Below are 18,586 nucleotides of genomic sequence, written 5' to 3' on the forward strand. Positions count from 1 at the left end.
GCCTGAAAACGGGTCTGGACGTGGGCATCCCTGCTGGTGCAAGATGATGCAGGGACAGGATCAGGGACAGGATTGCACACAGGCACCTCCGCGGCGGCCTGTGCTGCCTCCTGTCCCTGGTCCTGCACTGCACCACTAGCACCAGTGGGATCCCCACCTCCAGACCCCGTCTCTGTTGCTTGCACGGCCTCCTCCTCCACCAAACCCCCCAACAACCTGGATGACTCCGTGCCATCTTCCCCTGTTGGGCCCTGTGGGGTCCCAGCTGCCCCTTCTGCTGCCGAGGAGTCCAACTCCAACCTCCGCCTCTTGGACCTCCCCCCGGCAGCTGCGGCCTGGGACGCGGCACCGGACTCCTCACTCCCCGACGAGATGACACCAATGGAGGGGAGCCGGGCCTTGCGTCTCCGGCTGGCGGTGGGATCCCCGCCGCCATGCTCCACAGCACCTTCTCCGCCCTCTTCATCAGTTGACGCTGCAGACAGGGAGAAATAAAACACAGGCATCAGGGCACTGTACAATGGACACATACACACATGACAGTTGTACATGAGTGGCATTGGCAAACCTCAGACATGTCATCACAATCCCCAACACACATGTCATTTCAACTCGCACACATGAGCCATACCACAGCCATATCACAACTGCCAGCACCATCCATACACATACAACAGCATGAGCATGCAAAGGTGAGCCAGACATCACATGCAACACAGGAAGTGCACCACACATGTACACACACCACCACACTTGCATGCATGTGTACACCTCTGCCAAGTGTCACCGTGTTCAGATGGGCATCCATGTCACATCTGCCCATCAGGCTTCCACATACCGCTGTCACATGCATCCATGTTGCATCACTGTTGCACCCTTGTCAAATACACACACATGCACATGTACACAGTGCTGATACATGCAGCTGAAAACAACATACATGCGTGACATCACGGACATGTCTACTTACATACACATTCATCCAAACATGTGTGCCCACACAACTGCATTTGGCATGCAAGCCTACACACACAAGCACCATCCATGTCTCACACATTCCAGCCCTCGCATGTGTTAGCCCCACGGCCCTGTACACCCCCACCCATACTCGACCCCATACAAACAGATGTGCAACCTGCACATTACTGAAAAATCACCACACGCACAGCTCACAATCAGGATGCATGTACACTTACCGCTCGACTCCAGACGGGTCTGCCTCTCAAGGACCTGGACGTGGAGCGCTGGGGATATGCGTTCCAGGACCCTCATCTGTACTTCCGACAAGTGGCCCCAGCGCCCCTTGGCATCCGCTGCCTTCAAGAGGCGCCGGGCCTTGTTCAGGGTCCTGGACCTGAAGTCCTCCCAGCGCTTCTTGACATGTTGGAAGTCGCGGACTGCCACCCCCTCCGCGTTGATGGCAGTCACGATGTCAGTCCAGATCCGAGTCCGTCCTTCCTTGTTGGTGCGGGAACTTCCAAAGAGGGCATCATACTGCCCCAGGACTTGCTCCACCAGGACACCAACTTCGGTGGCACTGAAGCTGTTGCCCCTCTGCCTCTCTGGCCGGGGGTTGTCAGTGGTCTCAGATGGTGTTTGCCCCGACATGACAACCCCAGAGGCAGGAGTGGGTGGGCAACTGGGTCCTGGGGCTGGGCTGTGGAGCGATGGAATCCCAGTCGGGAGTCTTCGGTTCCAGAAGGGGTGGTCACAGCAACAGCACCCCTGGCTGATGTGCAGGCTGCAAATGGCAGGGCACGTGGGCAGCAGGCAGTCAGGCAGCAGCAGATGGCAGGTTGGAGCGTGCTCGGGGCTCTGGCGGGCAGTAGTTCGGCCTTCTCGGCAGGAGCGTGGTCTTCCGTGTGCTTACGCGTGGCCAGCTTGATACGGAGTGATTTGGCACGTGAAAATCCTGCACGTCTGCGTGTAAATCGAGGAAAGGCCCTTAGCGTGTATGCACATCAGCACGCATATGCGATTTCATTGGACCAAAGGCCCTTAGCACGTGAGCGCGTCTGTGACGTGAGGTGCGCGGGTGTTTCCCTCATTACACGTGATGACAGAGCACACGTGGATTTCCACCAATCGCGTGTGGAACTTCCTGCGCACCCCAGAAATACACGTACCCAGGCCAATCGCGTGTACGCTCACTTCCCTCCGATTACACGCGATGACACTCGGACGTGCAGTTTTACCACGTGTGCTCGCATATGCGATATTATTGGCCCAAAGGCCACCATGCACAGCTGTGACGTCACGTGCATGGTCGTAGATAATGGCTCGTGTAAAAATGAAGAGATACACGTCCGAGTGTCAAAGCGTGTAATTGGTGGAAATGGCCTCATTGCGTATGCGCGTCTGTGACGTGTGTATAAAAGGTACGTGTAGAACGCCATTTCCTTGTACGTGCTTTTCGTGGAGAGCGAGCGGGTGAAATCTGTACTTCTTGTCGGTTCACACGCGATTTACTTCACGGCCTTTCCAGTTCGTACTCCCTGTTACCTCTGACAGCTTTTTCTCTTTTCCTCTTTTTCCTGGGCCTGTTTCCTCAAACAGCTTCCCTACTACTGTTGTCCTGTCTCCTCAGACAGCGTACAATTCTTCTTTTGGCGGGGGTGTTGCCAACGCGCACACGCGCATATTTTTCACGCTTTTGTTCCTGGCGGACAGTGAGTCGCGCACGTATCTAACATCTGTGCTTGCCCCGTGTGTCGCGTACCCCTTCAAAAGTCATTCTAGGCTGCGTGTAACACGCATACGTTCATTCTTGTGTTCCTGGGTGCCACAGCATAGTGCAGGTTTATTTTTCCACGCACGTGGTCTAGGAGGGGTTGCGTGCACCTTACTTCGCTTTTTTGGGGTGCCTGTGCGTTGCGTGACCCGTCATCTTTCCCCTGGGGTGACATACAGCCTTGCTAGAGCACTAGGGTACGATTACCATCTGGTACCCAACCCCTTTGACCCCCAATTGCCCAGGACAATAGTTCACATCGACTCCCATATGCACAATAACATCAGTGCCATGGAGGCGAACAAGCCGTAAGGGTGGCAAAGGTGGCCGAGCCCCAAGTGGTGGCCGTGGTGGATCCGGTAGGGGACGTGGCCGTGACTTGCAGGGTGCCCCTAGCCCCCCATGTGTGGAGGAGCAGTCAGGGACACCCATGCCCCCCCCCCCTGGTTGAGGTTACCGTGGCTGACACCATCCATGCTCAGCCCTTGTTGTACCAGCCCACTGTGGAACCAGACCTGGCACAGGGTGACTCCATGGCTGAATTCCAGGTCAGCAGGTCTAGGCCACGTGCGCCGGTGAACGTTGGTGTCATCAGGGAACGTGGATAAGGGGCAGCTAGGTCATCTGCTGCCCCGCGTAGGCAGGCTGGGGAGGCTGCAGGGGCAGCTGCGGCTCCATCCACCCCACCTCTCACATACCCATCCAGGACAGTGTCGGTCCAAGTCCATCATGCTGACATTCCCCCTGACACCATCACACTTGAGATAATGCCTGCACCAACTCCCATGCTGAGTGTGCAATCCCACGCTCCTGCCCCTAGTGTCCAGAGCGGCGCAGGACACTCCGGATCCCCACCACCTTCCAAGCGGAAGAGGAAGAGTGCTCGTCCAGTAGAGGCTGATGCCCCAGACACGGCTACACAGTCCGGCCCGTCAAGGAAGCCCAGCTTCAATGAGGCCGAACTGAATGCACTTGTAGAGTATGTGTCCGCACATGACCGCGAAATGGTGATTATTGCAGGATCCAAGACACACCTGCACAACGTCAGGCACACTGGCAGACCATTGCGGACATCATAAGTGCCCTTGGAATCGTGAGGCGCACAGCTAATGAATGCTACAAGCGCTGGAATGACCTGAAGCGCAGGGCAAAGAATAAGCTGGCCTCAAGTCATGCCGCAACTCTAGTGACTGGAGGTGGGTCTCCAGCAGACGACATAGAACTCACTCCACATGAGCAGGTTGCTGGGACCTACGTCACGGAGGAACAGATCCAAGGCGTGGGAGAAGTGGCAGATTACGAGGCATTGTCCGGTGAGTGCACATGCATGTGTGTGTCATCCATGTGCATGGTGTGTGTGGGAGGGCTTCTGTTTGGGTGCCAGGGGAGGGTGTGTGTGCCTGAGTGGTTCGGCTCACCCATGTGCCTCTTCCTAAACATTCTTGGCAACAGCATTTGGGTATAGCAGCATCCCTTCGGCCAACATTAGACATCCAGCCCAACACCACGCCAGTTGCCCTTGGAGTGTCATCTTGCCACTACACTGTTGCTTATTTACCTCTGTTTATTAAGGCAGATTGTTTGCATACCACCACTTTTACTCGGGATTTCTCAGTCCTATTGTCACATGTCTGACATGGCTATGGTACAGTGGACTGGCTCAGTTTCGTGGACATGATTAGTTTGGACATGTCCCTGTGCTATAGGACCAGTTTTGACTGGCAGCTGCATGTTAAACATTTGAACCATTACAATGAAAATAATCAATCATATGAACAAACTGGACTGAATGAACAATTGGTGACCTCCTCTCCCTCTTCACTTCATGGCTAGGGTACATGCCATCTGTGTGATGGCATGTGTATTTGACCTGCCAATCACTGACCAATGTGTGCTGCCACTGCTAGGCAGCATGCAGCAAATGTGTTCATCTTCCATCTTGGTGTCATCAATGTGTGCCATCTGCCTTCCCATCACACGCAGTGACGGTGCAGGCATGGGAGTGTTTTAGTCATGTGGGACATGTCAATCAAGTACTGTTTCTGTAGCCTCTCAGCCCTCATTGTGTGCCATAGTGCTAATGCCTGTTTCCATTTGTTTTCTTTTATGTCTTTGCAGGGGAAGACGCACCTGATACTGCTGGGGTTGTGGAGATGGTGCAGACCCAGGAGGGGTCTGAGGGCCGACCGACCACCAGTGAGGAACGTGGTGTGGTGGTGGGTGAGAACCCACAACTGCTGCAGGTCGTGCTCTCAAGGGGTGTCTCTGGCTGCACCTCCCCCGAGCTGTACTCAGGTGTTGATTCGGATGATGAGACCTACGTGCCGTCGCAGGTGAGTTTTCCTGGGAGGGATTCTGTTCTGTCCGACCCACCTGCAGCAGGGTTAGAACCCTCAATGGGGATGTCAGTGTTGGCAGGTAAGCCTTTGGTGGTTACGGATGCAGGGTCACACTCCGCGACATCTGATCCTGTTCCTGGGCCAGCAGATCAGAGGGGGAATGCAGTCCTGCAGCCTCAGGCAGTGCCGGCACAGCAAGGCGCAGTTCGCCTTGCCCCAGACAGGTGTGGTGCCCGCCGACGTGGTGGCCGTACGCCACCTGGCAATACCGCATGGGAGCAATCCATTTACGGTATGGCAACCCAACAGGCTGCATCATCAGAGATGATGGCTCAGGCCATGGATAGGGTGGCCACTTCCATTGTCCCCCCCCGAAAGGCTGATGGAGCGACTACAGCAGGCAACCGACTCCATCTGCCAGTCACACAGGGAGGACATGTTGGCGTCCGACAGGGACAGGCGGGCGGCACTGGCGACTCTGCAGGAAGCCATCTCCATAGAGTCCCAGGGCCACAGGGAAGCCCTGAGGCTGGAACTCCTTCACCTCAGGACGACTCTTGTTGAGCTTGAGGCTTCAACAAACCGAAGGACAGAACAGCAGCTTGAGCGTCTCACCCGTACGCTCTCAGCTGAGATGCAGGCAACTAGGGCAGAGGTCCGGGCATCCCGTGAGTTGTTGCATGGGGACCTCCGCACACTCATCCTCCAGAACGAGACCTACCACACCCGCATGCTTGCAGCCATGGAGGAACAGACTAGGGCTTTGCGTGGGCTTCCTCCCATAGTGCCACCACCTCCGGATGCAGCTGCAGAGGGTGAGGATAGCGACAGCAGTGATAATCCCACAATAGGGTAGCCGTGTAGGCCATGAGCCCATGGAGGTGTTTTTTTTACGCAAGATCCACACAGGTGGGTTTTGGTGTGCACCCTGTCCTCGGACCTCCTGGGTGGCCTCCCCAACCCCCCTGGGCCCATTAATGGCCATTTGTGATATATTTTTTTTTTTCTTTTTTTTTTGGGACAGTGTGTTGCCTTGTGTGGCTCCCGTGGGCATACGCTGCATTGTGGCTGGGCACATGCAGGCTTGTCATGGATTTGGTTCAGAAGCTTGGGTTTTTGTCACACACACCCCTCCTGCTTCCCGTTTCCATGGGCTTGCAAAGGGTGTGCTCAAGTGACATTGACGTACATGGTGACATTGGACTCCCATGAGCTGTGTGGGCAGTCTGTAGTCAATACTGTGTATACATTGATAGTGCATGTTGTTGTTGTATTGTACACTGTGTGGTGTATTGATATGTGCCTCTGCATCCATCTCATCCTCCATATTTGCAGGTCCATTCCTCATGTCTTCACAATGCGGTCCACCTTGGAACGGGAGTCCATGTTGTAAGCAGTGCACCTACACTCTTGCGTGGCGCTAACACTGTATACTTGCAAGTGTTCGGAGGGCTGTCATCATCAGGTGGTGAGGCTAGCTAATTTTTAAGTCTGTAATGTCATGTTTAAGGTAGGTTGGAGGTTGTGTAGGGATTGGTATTTTTGGTAAGTATTTGGTAATGTGGATTGTAGGTCCTGCATTACTGTGAGCATTTCATGTGTGGACATGTTTCCATTAGGGACACTGTAGCTGCTGACACTTGGGGCATATTGTGGGGATTCATTTCTTTCCTCTCACATTGCATGACATGCCATGGTGTGTTGTGTGGCCGTGCCGGGGAGGGGGTGGGTGACATGGCACTGTTTTCATGTAGTATTTTGCAAGTGGTTATTCATTTCTGCAGCATGGAAGTGTCTTTTCATGACTCTGCATTGATGGTGTTTGTGTAGGTAGGGATGCCCACATTGTGACACTTCCACATGAACAATCTCAGGCTGCTATGGTTCTGACAGTTGACAGTCCCTTTGTTCGTCTTAATTGTCAGGTCAAGTCATCATTGCTTATCAGATGGTATGTGCCAGGCCTGTGTGCACTCCACTGGGGTGTGATTTCTATGTGAAGTAATTAGCCACCAGCTGCGTACGGGCTGCCTCACCCCGTGCCCTCTCCCCTCCCATGCGCAGCGGGCGTGCATGTGGTTGGGGATGTGGGGGCACCACCATGTCCACGGCCAGGCCCCGGCGTGTTGCAACATTGTGCAGGACACATGCTGCCACTATGATCCTGCACACTACTAGGGGCGCATATAACAGCTGCCCGCCAGAACGGTCAAGGGAGCGAAAGCGTGACTTGAGCACTCCGAATGTGCGCTCCACTCTGCCCCGGGTTGCAATATGTGCTGTGTTGTATCTTACCTCTGGAGGCGTGATGGGGTTCCGAATTGGCGTCATCATGTGGGTGCTCAGAGGGTAGGCACTGTCCCCTGGTGAGGAGGTGATGGGTATCATTAGTGGGGTAGTGACATAACTCTGCATCTGACATGCATGCATGTGCAGTGGCATTCATACTCACCAAGCAGCCATGTATCGCCATGCCGCCCAATCTTCTAGGTCCCGGCATAGGGTAGACATTCGGTAAATGAAGCTGTCGTGGGTGGACCCTGGATAGTTGGCATATACTGAGGTGATGATTCCCTTAGCATTACATACTACCTGCACGTTGATGGATTGCCAGTGCTTGCGGTTCCTATAGATGTGCTCAGATGCCCTGGGGGGATGTAGTGCCACATGGGTGCAGTCAATGGCACCTAGCACTTTTGGAAATTGTGCCACACCGTAGAAATCGAGGGTGGCAGCCTGCCTTTCTGCAGGTGTTCTGGGCAGGTATATGTGCCTACGGACTGATGGGCGTGCAGTGATGATGTTCAAGACCTGGTGTAGGCAGCATGACTGCGTGGCTTGTGACACCCCACCCACTATGGCACTTGTCCGCTGAAATGATCCTGTGGCCAAGAAGTGCAGTACATTGAGGACCTTCTCCAGGGGGCTGAGTGCTTGGGAGCACAGGGTGGGTGATGTGAGGTCATCCTCCCACTCACTGACCAGGTCCAGTATTATGTGTGGGGGAAACCTGTACCTCCCATACACCTGGTCATCAGGCATCCCAAAAAGGCTGGTTCTGGGAGTGAAAATTCGGGCCCTCACTATCCTCCTCCTCCTTTGGTAACCCACGGCCACTGCTGCTAGGAATGGTATATTCATCCTGGCGTATTAGCTTGTTTGTTGTTTACGCGCACTTTTATGCTGCGCGGGTCGACGTACGCCTGCTTCATGCTGGCGTACGTGTCTCAAGATTGGACCATTTTTCTGCACGTCGTAGGCGAACATGTGAATCTTCCCGCCCACCCCAGGAATACACGTAGCACGCTCTCACAGGCACAGTCGCGGGTAAATATTCCCGCCCACCCCTGGAATACATGTAACCCACTCTCACAGGCCCAATCGCGTGTGGAAGTTCATGCGCACCCCAAGTACACGTACCCAGGCCAATCGCATGTGGGACTTCCCGCGCACCCCGAAGTACACGTACAATCGCGTGTGGAACTTCCCGCGCACCCCATAGTACACGTACCCAGGCAAATCGCGTGTGGAAGTTCACGCGCACCCCGAAGTACACGTACCCAGGCTAATCGCGTGTGGAACTTCCCGCGCACCCCGAGGAACACATACCCAGGCCAATTGCATGTGGAACTTCCCGCGCACCCCGAAGTACACATACCCAGGCAAATCGCACGGCTGGGGGGTGGGGGTGGTGGGAAACATGAGTGGGGGCCTGGTGGAGGCTGCCCCTGGTGGCTGGGGGGTGGGGGTGGTGGGAGACATGAGTGGGGGCTTGGTGGAGGGTGCCCCTGGTGGCTGGGGGGTGAGGGTGGTGGGAGACATGAGTTGGACATGAGTGGGGGCCTGGTGGAGGCTGCCCCTGGTGGCTGGGGGGTGGGGGTGGTGGGAGACATGAGTGGGGGCCTGGTGGAGGCTGACCATGGTGGGTGGGGAGTGGGGGTGGGGGTGGTGGGAGACATGAGTGGGGGCCTGGTGGAGGCTGCCCCTGGTGGCTGGGGGGTGGGGGTGGTGGGAGACATGAGTGGGGGCCTGGTGGAGGCTGCCCCTGCACTGCTGGGGGTGGAGGTGGTGGGAGACATGAGTGGGGGCCTGGTGGAGGCTGCCCCTGGTGGCTGGGGGGTGGGGGTGGTGGGAGACATGAGTGGGGGCCTGGTGGAGGCTGACCATGGTGGGTGGGGAGTGGGGGTGGGGGTGGTGGGAGACATGAGTGGGGGCCTGGTGGAGGCTGCCCCTGGTGGCTGGGGGGTGGGGGTGGTGGGAGACATGAGTGGGGGCCTGGTGGAGGCTGCCCCTGGTGGCTGGGGGGTGGGGTGGTGGGAGACATGAGTGGGGGCCTGGTGGAGGCTGCCCCTGCACTGCTGGGGGGTGGGGGTGGTGGGAGACATGAGTGGGGGCCTGGTGGAGGCTGCCCTTGGTGGCTGGGGGGTGGGAGTGGTGGGAGACATGAGTGGGGGCCTGGTGGAGGCTGCCCCTGCACTGCTGGGGGGTGGGGGTGGTGGGAGACATGAGTGGGGGCCTGGTGGAGGCTGCCCCTGCACTTCTGGGGGGTGGGGGTGGTGGGAGACATGAGTGGGGGCCTGGTGGAGGCTGCCCCTGGTGGCTGGGGGGTGCGGGTGGTGGGAGACATGAGTGGGGGCCTGGTGGAGGCTGCCCCTGGTGGCTGTGGGATGGGGTGGTTGGAGACATGATTGGGGGCCTGGTGGAGGCTGCCCCTGCACTGCTGGGGGGTGGGGGTAATAGGGGACATGAGTGGGGGCCTGGTGGAGGCTGCCCCTGGTGGCTGGGGGGTGGGGGTGGTGGGAGACATGTGTTGGCTGATCACTAGTGCAAGGTGACATGTGGGTTGGCTGGTGGGCATGGCCATGGTGGATGGGCTGCCTGTGGGACATGAGCAGGGGTGCAGGGTAGTACCCTGTGGTGTGGGCTGCCTGCAGGGGCCGTGGAGGGTGTAGCGGGAACACCTGGGGGGACCCACATGGCCAAATCACGTGTAGCATTCCCCGGCACCACCGAAATACACGTACCCAGGCCAATCGCATGTGGAACTTCCCGCGCACCCCCAAGTACACATACCCAGGCAAATCGCACGGCTGGGGGGTGGGGGTGGTGGGAGACATGAGTGGAGGCCTGGTGGAGGCTGCCCCTGGTGGCTGGGGGGTGGGGGTGGTGGGAGACATGAGTGGGGGCCTGGTGGAGGCTGCCCCTGGTGGCTGGGGGGTGAGGGTGGTGGGAGACATGAGTTGGAGATGAGTGGGGGCCTGGTGGAGGCTGCCCCTGGTGGCTGGGGGGTGGGGGTGGTGGGAGACATGAGTGGGGGCCTGGTGGAGGCTGCCCCTGTTGGCTGGGGGGTGGGGGTGGTGGGAGACATGAGTGGGGGCCTGGTGGAGGGTGCCCCTGGTGGCTGGGGGGTGAGGGTGGTGGGAGACATGAGTTGGACATGAGTGGGGGCCTGGTGGAGGCTGCCCCTGGTGGCTGGGGGGTGGGGGTGGTGGGAGACATGAGTGGGGGCCTGGTGGAGGCTGCCCCTGCACTGCTGGGGGGTGGGGGTAATAGGGGACATGAGTGGGGGCCTGGTGGAGGCTGCCCCTGGTGGCTGGGGGTGGGGTGGTGGGAGACATGAGTGGGGGCCTGGTGGAGGCTGCCCCTGCACTGCTGGGGGTGGGGGTGGTGGGAGACATGAGTGGGGGCCTGGTGGAGGCTGCCCCTGGTGGCTGGGGGGTGGGGGTGGTGGGAGACATGAGTGGGGGCCTGGTGGAGGCTGCCCCTGGTGGCTTGGGGGTGGGGGTGGTGGGAGACATGAGTGGGGGCCTGGTGGAGGCTGCCCCTGGTGGCTGGGAGTGGGGGTGGTGGGAGACATGAGTGGGGGCCTGGTGGAGGCTGCCCCTGGCGGCTGGGGGGTGGGGGTGGTGGGAGACATGAGTGGGGGCCTGGTGGAGGCTGCCCCTGCACTGCTGGGAGGTGGGGGTGGTGGGGGACATGAGTGGGGGCCTGGTGGAGGCTGACCCTGGTGGCTGGGGGGTGGGTGTGGTGGGAGACATGTGTTGGTGATCACTAGTGCAAGGTGACATTTGGGTTGGCTCGTGGGCATGGCCATGGTGGATGGGTTGCCTGTGGGACATGAGCAGGGGTGCAGGGTAGTACCCTGTGGTGTGGGCTGCCTGCAGGGGCCGTGGAGGGTGTAGCGGGAACACCTGGGGGACCCACATGGCCAAATCACGTGTAGCATTCCCCGGCACCACCGAAATACACGTACCCTGCAGAAATCACGTGTGAATCTTCCGCGCACATCGGAATACACGTACCCAGGTCAACCGCGTGCGGAACTTCCCGCGCACCCCCACCTAGCCAGGCCAATCGCGTGTGGAACTTCCCGTGCACCCCGTAGTACACGTACCCATGCCAATCGCGTGTGGAACTTCCCACGCACCCCCACCTATCCATGCCAATCACGTGTGGAACTTCCCACGCATCCCGAAGTACACGTACCCAGGCTAATCGCGTGTGGAACTTCCCGCGCACCCAGGAACACGCGCACACGCTATTTTTCACACAGCGGGTGTCCGTGTTTGTCGGGGCCCCTTTGCACCTCATTTGTCCTAGAGGGCCACTGTATGGGCCATTCATCATGGCTGTATATGGGTGCTTTTTGTTAGCGCACATTTTGGCCCACATTTTTTTCAGTCGCAGGGGCGCTACCGCCTGCTTTCTTGTGGCATACTTGTTTGGCCCTCTGCGCGTCTTTGACCGTGCGCTGGTTTGCCCTATTCCATTCCATGAATACGGGTTGTAGGCGAGCGTGTGGGCGTTCCGCGCACTTGCCTCCTGTACTTCCCCCGTGACGCCCATATTTTCACGCGTTGTTCCCCATTCCGAGTGTTACGCCTCGTGTTCCGCCTACTTTTGTGATGTGCGCCGCGCTATGTGCGATTTCGCAGTGGCCGTGGCGCACGCTGTTGGACGACCTGTGCGCCGGCGTGCGCAGCGCACATTTTTAGCGCACATCCAATGTTTTTCTCACGCACGGACTTCCATGAATCTCTCTGCGCTGGTTTTTCTGTGATTTTCGCACTTGCACTGCAATTTTCACACTTTTCTTGCGATTCGCATGTTTTGGCACCTCTGCGCGGGAATTTACGGCGCACATTAATTCCATGAATCGACCCCTGAGTCTATTAAAAGCACGATTGCGGATAGCAAGTGCGGAAGACAGCACCCCTGCAGGCCACAAAGAGCCATCAGAGCTCTTCCTTTGACGAACACAGCCCTTGGTAAAACCTTTGATTTATATATATATACTACATGGCCAAGTTGCTGTTTCCATAGGAAGAGCACTTTTTGGGTGGCTTATAACTTCGCTCCTCCTGGACGAATCCACACCAAGCTTTGCAAAAACAGTATATGGCCCACTCTGATTTTTTTTGCAAAGTTTTGAGAGGTTTGGGTCCAGGGGGGCAAAGTTATAGGGGGGGTCCCAAATGTTTTTTTTCCCATAGACTGAATGGGAAAAAAACTTTGCTTACGCCTACAGCTCAAACTGCTGGATGGATTTTCACCAAATCTGGACCAGGAGCAGAGGCTTGGTCCCGAAAGCGTGCTTTTGCAAATTTGATGAAAATCTGTCCAGTAGTTTTTAAAAAAATGACCAAAAAGTAGGTCAGAAAAATTAGTGATATCTGTGTCCGCTTTGCGGACACACTTCCCTGTTCGCTCCGCGGACAGGACAGGGATTGGGCAAGCGGCTTGCGTGGTGTCCGCGGACATGTTACGTGCTTTCTCATTGGCTGTGGTGCAACGTGCAGTGCGTCTATTTTGAAAGATGCCCACCATCTTTGTTTATCCCGAGGAGCGGGATCTGCCGCCTGCTAATAAGGTCATGCCCGTGTCTTCCTTCGTTTCCCCCCAACCCCGCTCATGCCCGTGTCTTCCCCGTGTTGCCCCCACCCCCGCTCATGCCCCGTGTCTCCCTCGTGTTGCCCCCCACACCCTGCTCATGTCCCGTGTCTCCCTTGTGTTGCCCCCACCTCCTGCTCATGCCCCGTGTCTCCCTCGTGTTACCCCCCACCCCCGCTCATGCTCGTGTCTCCCTCCTGTACCCCCTACCCCCCACTCATGCCATGTCTGCCCTGTTCCCCCACCCCCCGCTCATGCCCCGTGTCTCCCCTGTTCCCCCAAACCCCCGCTCATGCCCCGTGTCTCCCCTGTTCCCCCACCCCCTGCTCATACCCTGTGTCTCCCTCATGTTACCCGCCACCCCCGCTCATGCCCTGTGTCTCCCTCCTGTTCCCCCCACCCCCTGCTCATGCCTGTGTCTCCCTCCTGTTGCTGCCCACCCCCCGCTCATGACCCGTGTCTCCCTCGTGTTGCCCCCCACCCCACGCTCATGTCCCGTGTCTCCCTCGTGTTGCCCCCCACCACCCGCTCATGCCCCGTATCTCCCTCCTGTACCCCCACCTCCCCTCATGCCCCATGCCTCCCTCCTGTACCCCCCACCCCACACTCATGTTGCATGTCTCCCTCCTGTACCTCCCACCCCGGCTCATGCCCCGTGTCTGCCCTGTTCCCCCCACGCCCTGCTCATGCCCTGTGTCTCCCTCGTGTTACCCCCACGACCCCGCTCATGCCCCGTGTCTTCCTCCTGTTACCCCCCACCCCCCGCTCATGCCCCATGTCTCCCTCCTGTTCCCCCATCCCCCGCTCATGTCCCATGTCTCCCTCCTGTTCCCCCACCCCGGCTCATGCCCCATGTCTGCCTTGTTCCCCCCACCCCCCGTTCATGCCCCGTGTCTCCCTCGTGTTTCCCCCCACCCCCCGCTCATGCCCTGTGTCTCTCTCGTGTTACCCCCCACCCCCCGCTCATGCCCCGTGTCTCCCTCCTGTTGCCCCCACCCCCGCTCATGCCCCGTGTCTTCCTCGTGTTGCCCCCGACCCCCCGCTCATGCCCCATGTCTCCCTCGTGTTACACCTCACCCCCCGCTCATGCCCCATGTCTGCCCTGTTCCCCCCACCCCCTGCTCATGCCCCGTGTCTCCCTCCTGTTGCCCCCCACCCCCGCTCATGCCCCATGTCTCCCCCGTGTTACCCCCACCCCCCGCTCATGCCCCATGTCTCCCTCCTGTACCCCCACCCCCGCTCATGCCCTCTGTTTCCCTCCTGTTACCCCCCACCCCCGCTCATGCCCCGTGTCTCCCTCCTGTTCCCCCCAACCCCTGCTCATGCCCCGTGTTTCCCTCGTGTTCCCCCCACCCCCCGCTCAAGACCCGTGTCTCCCTCGTATTGCCCCATCCCCCGCTCATGCCCCATGTCTCCCTCATGTTGCCCCCCACCGCCCGCTCATGCCCCGTGTCTCCCTCGTGTTATCTCTCCGCCCCACTCATGCCCCATGTCTCCCTCGTGTTACACCTCACACCCCGCTCATGCCCCATGTCTGCCCTGTTCCCCCCACCCCCCGCTCATGCCCCGTGTCTCCCTCCTGTTGCCCCCCACCCCCCGCTCATGCCCCATGTCTCCCTCGTGTTACCCCCACCACCCGCTCATGCCCCATGTCTCCCTCCTGTACCCCCCACCCCCGCTCATGCCCTCCGTTTCCCTCCTGTTACCCCCCACCCCCGCTCATGCCCCGTGTCTCCCTCCTGTTCCCCCCAACCCCTGCTCATGCCCCGTGTTTCCCTCGTGTTCCCCCACCCGCCGCTCAAGACCCGTGTCTCCCTCGTATTGCCCCCATCCCCCGCTCATGCCCCATGTCTCCCTCATGTTGCCCCCCACCGCCCGCTCATGCCCCGTGTCTCCCTCGTGTTATCCCCCCCACCCCACTCATGCCCCGAGTCTGCCTCCTGTATCACAAACCCCGCTCATGCCCCGTGTCTCCTTCCTGTACCGCCTACCCCCAATCATGTCCCGTGTATCCCTCCTGTACCCCCCACCCTCCGCTCATGCCCCGTGTCTGCCCTTTCCCCCCCAACCCCCGCTCATGCCCCGTATCTCCCTCATGTTACCCCCACCCCCCGCTCATGCCCCGTGTCTCCCTCTTGTTCCTCACACCCCCTGCTCATACCCCGTGTCTCCCCTGTTCCCCCCCAACCCCCGCTCATGCCCTGTGTCTCCCTGTTGCCCCCCACCCCCGCTCATGCCCTGTGTCTCCCCTGTTGTTCCCCCTACCCCCGCTCATGCCCCGTGTCTGCCCTGTTCCCCCCCACCGCCCGGTCATGCCCCGTGTCTCCCTCCTTTCCCCCCACACCCCGCTCATGCCCCTTGTCTCCCCTGTTCCCCCCCACCCCCCGCTCATGCCTCGTGTCTCCCCTGTTCCCCCCATCCCCCGCTCATGCCCCATGTCTCCCCTGTTCTCCCGCACCCCCTGCTCATTGTCTCTCTTGTTCCCCCCACCCCCCTGCTCATGCCCTGTGTCTCCCTCCTTTTCACCCCACCCCCCACTCATGCCCCGTGTCTCCCCTGTTCCCCCCACGCCCCGCTCATGCCCCGTGTCTCTCTCCTGTTGCCCCCACACACCCCCACTCATGCCCCCGTGTCTTCCTCCGGTTCCCCCCACCCCCGCTCATGCCTCGTGTCTCCCGCATGTTACCCCCCACCCCCCGCTCATGCCCCATGTATGCACTGTTCCCCCTGCCCCCCGCTCATGCCCTGTGTCTGTCCTGCTCCTCCACCCCCCGGTCATGCCCCCTGTCTCCCTCGTGTTGCCCCCACCCCAGCTCATACCCCGTGTCTCCCTCGTGTTGCCCCCACCCCCTGCTCATGCCCCGTGTTTCACTCGTGTTGCCCCCACCCCCGCTCATTCCCCATGTCTCCCTCGTGTTCCCCCATCCCCCGCTCATGCCCCATGTCTCCCTCCTGTACCCCCACCCCCCACTCATGACCTGTGTCTCCCTCGTGTTGCCCCCCACCCCCCGCTCATGCCCCTTGTCTCCCTCGTGTTGCCCCCTACCCCCCGCTCATGTCCCCTGTATCCCTCCTGTACCCCCCACCCCCTGCTCATGCCCTGTGTCTGCCCTTTGCCCCCCACCCCCTGCTCATGCCCCGTGTCTCCCTCGTGTTACCCCCCACCCCCCGCTCATCCCCCGTGTCTCCCTCCTGTTCTCCCAAACCCCCGCTCATGCCCCGTGTCTCCCTCCTGTTCCCCCCCACCCCCGCTCATGCCCCGTGTCTCCCTCGTGTTAGCCCCCATCCCCTGCTCATGCCCTGTGTCTCCCTCCTGTTGCCCCCTGCTTCCCGCTCATGCCCTGTGTCTCCCCTGTTCCCTCCACCCCCGCTCATGCCTCGTGTCTCCCCTGTTCCTCCCTACACCCCGCTCATTCCCTGTGTCTCCCTCCTTTTCCCCCACCCCCCGCTCATGCCCTGTGTCTCCACTGTTGTTCCCCCCACCCTCCGCCCATGCCCCATGTCTGCCCTGTTCCCCCCACCCCTCGGTCATGCCCTGTGTCTCCCCTGTTCCCCCCACCCCCTGCTCATTGTTTCTCTTGTTCCCCCGCCCCCTGCTCATGCCCCGTGTCTCCCTCCTTTTCACCCAACCCCCCGCTCATGCCCCGTGTCTCCCTGTCCCCCCCACCCCTCGCTCATGCCCCGTGTCTCTCTCTTGTTGCCCCCCACCCCCGCTCATGCCCCCGTGTCTCCCTCCTGTTACCCCCATGCCCGCTCATGCCCTGTGTCTCTCGCCTGTTTCCTCCCACCCCCCACTCATGCCCCATGTCTCTCTCCTGTTCCCCCCACCACCCGCTCATGCCCCATGTCTCCCCTGTTCCCCCCATCCCCCGCTCATGCCCCGTGTCTCTCTCCTGTTCGCCCGCACCCCCCGCTCATGCCCCGTGTCTCTCTCCTGTTCCCCCCACCCCCGCTCATTCCCCCATGTCTCCCGTGTTCCCCCCTACCCCCCACTCATGCCCCTTGTCTCTCTCTTGTTCCCCCCACCCCCTGCTTATGCCCCCCATGTCTCCCTTCTGTTCCCCCCACCCTCCGCTCACGCCCCGTGTCTCCCTCATGTGCACCCCACCCCCTGCTCATGCTTTGTGTCTCCCTCCTGTTCCAACCACCCCCCGCTCATGCCACGTGTCTCTCTCCTGTTGCTCCCCACCCCCCCGCTCATGCCCTGTGTCTCCCTCCGGTTACCACCCCACACCCCTGCTCATGCCCCGTGTCTCCCTCCAGTTCCCCCCACCCCCCGCTCATGCCCCGTGTCTCCCTCATGTTGCCCCCACCCCCCACTCATGCCTCATGTCTCCCTCATGTTACCCCCCAGCCCCCGCTCATGCCCTGTGTCTGCCCCGTTCCTCCCACCCCCTGCTCATGCCCTGTGTCTGCCCTGCTCCCCCCAACCCCCGCTCATGCCCTGTGACTCCCTCGTGTTGCCCCCACCCCCGCTCATGCCTCGTGTCTCCCTTGTGTTGCCCCCCAACCCCGCTCATGCCCCGTGTCTCCCTCATGTTGCCCCCCACACCCCGCTCATGCCCCGTGTCTTCCACGTGTTGCCCCCACACCCCCTTATTCCCCATGTCTCCCTCATGTTACCCCCCACCCCCTGTTCATGCCCTGTGTCTGCCCTGTTCCCCCACCCCCGCTCATGCCCTGTGTCTCCCTCGTGTTGCTCCACCCCCCACTCATGCCCCATGTCTCCCTCGTGTTGCCCCACCCCGTGCTCATTCACCGTGTCTCCCTCGTGTAACCCCCCACCCCCGCTCATGTCCTGTGTCTGCCCTGTTCCCCCCACCACCCGCTCATGCCCCGTGTCTCCCTCATGTTGCCCCCACCCCACGCTCATGCTCCGTGTCTCTCTCGTGTTGCCCCCCACCCCCCGCTCATGCCCCGTGTCTCCATCATGTTACCCCCAACCCCCCACTCATGCCACATGTCTGCCCTGTTCCCCCCGCTCATGCCCCGTGTATGCCCTGCTCCCCCCACCCCCTGTTCATGCCCCGTGTCTCCCTCGTGTTGCCCCCAACCCCACTCATGCCCCATGTCTCCCTCGTGTTGCCCCCCACCCTGGCTTATGCCCCGTGTCTCCCTTGTGTTGCCCCCACCCCCCGCTCATGCCCCGTGTCTCCCTCCTGTACCCCCCAGCCCCGCTCATGCCCCTTGTCTGCCCTGTTCCCCCACCCCCCACTTATGCCCCGTGTCTCCCCTGTTCCCCCCACTCCCGCTCAGGCCCCGTGTCTCCCCTGTTCCCCCCCAGCCCCGCTCATGCCCATTGTTTCCCTCGTGTTACCCCCACCCCACGCTCATGCCCCGTGTCTCCCTCCTGTTCCCCTCAACCCCGCTCATGCCCCGTGTTTCCCTCGTATTCCCACCCACCCGCCACTCATGACCCGTGTCTCCCTTGTGTTACCCCCAGCTCATGTGCCGTGTCTCCCTCCTGTACGCCCACGCCCCGCTCATGCCCCATGTCTCCCTCCTGTACCCCCCACCCCATGCTCATGTCCCGTGTCTCCCTCCTGAACCCCAACACCCCCTGCTCATGCCCTGTGTCTGACCTGTTTCCCCCCACCCCCGCTCATGCCCTGTGTCTCCCTCGTGT

Source organism: Ambystoma mexicanum, chromosome 4q (genome assembly GCF_040938575.1).
Source record: "Ambystoma mexicanum isolate Mex_15411 chromosome 4q, UKY_AmexF1_1, whole genome shotgun sequence".
Classification (NCBI taxonomy): domain Eukaryota; kingdom Metazoa; phylum Chordata; class Amphibia; order Caudata; family Ambystomatidae; genus Ambystoma; species Ambystoma mexicanum.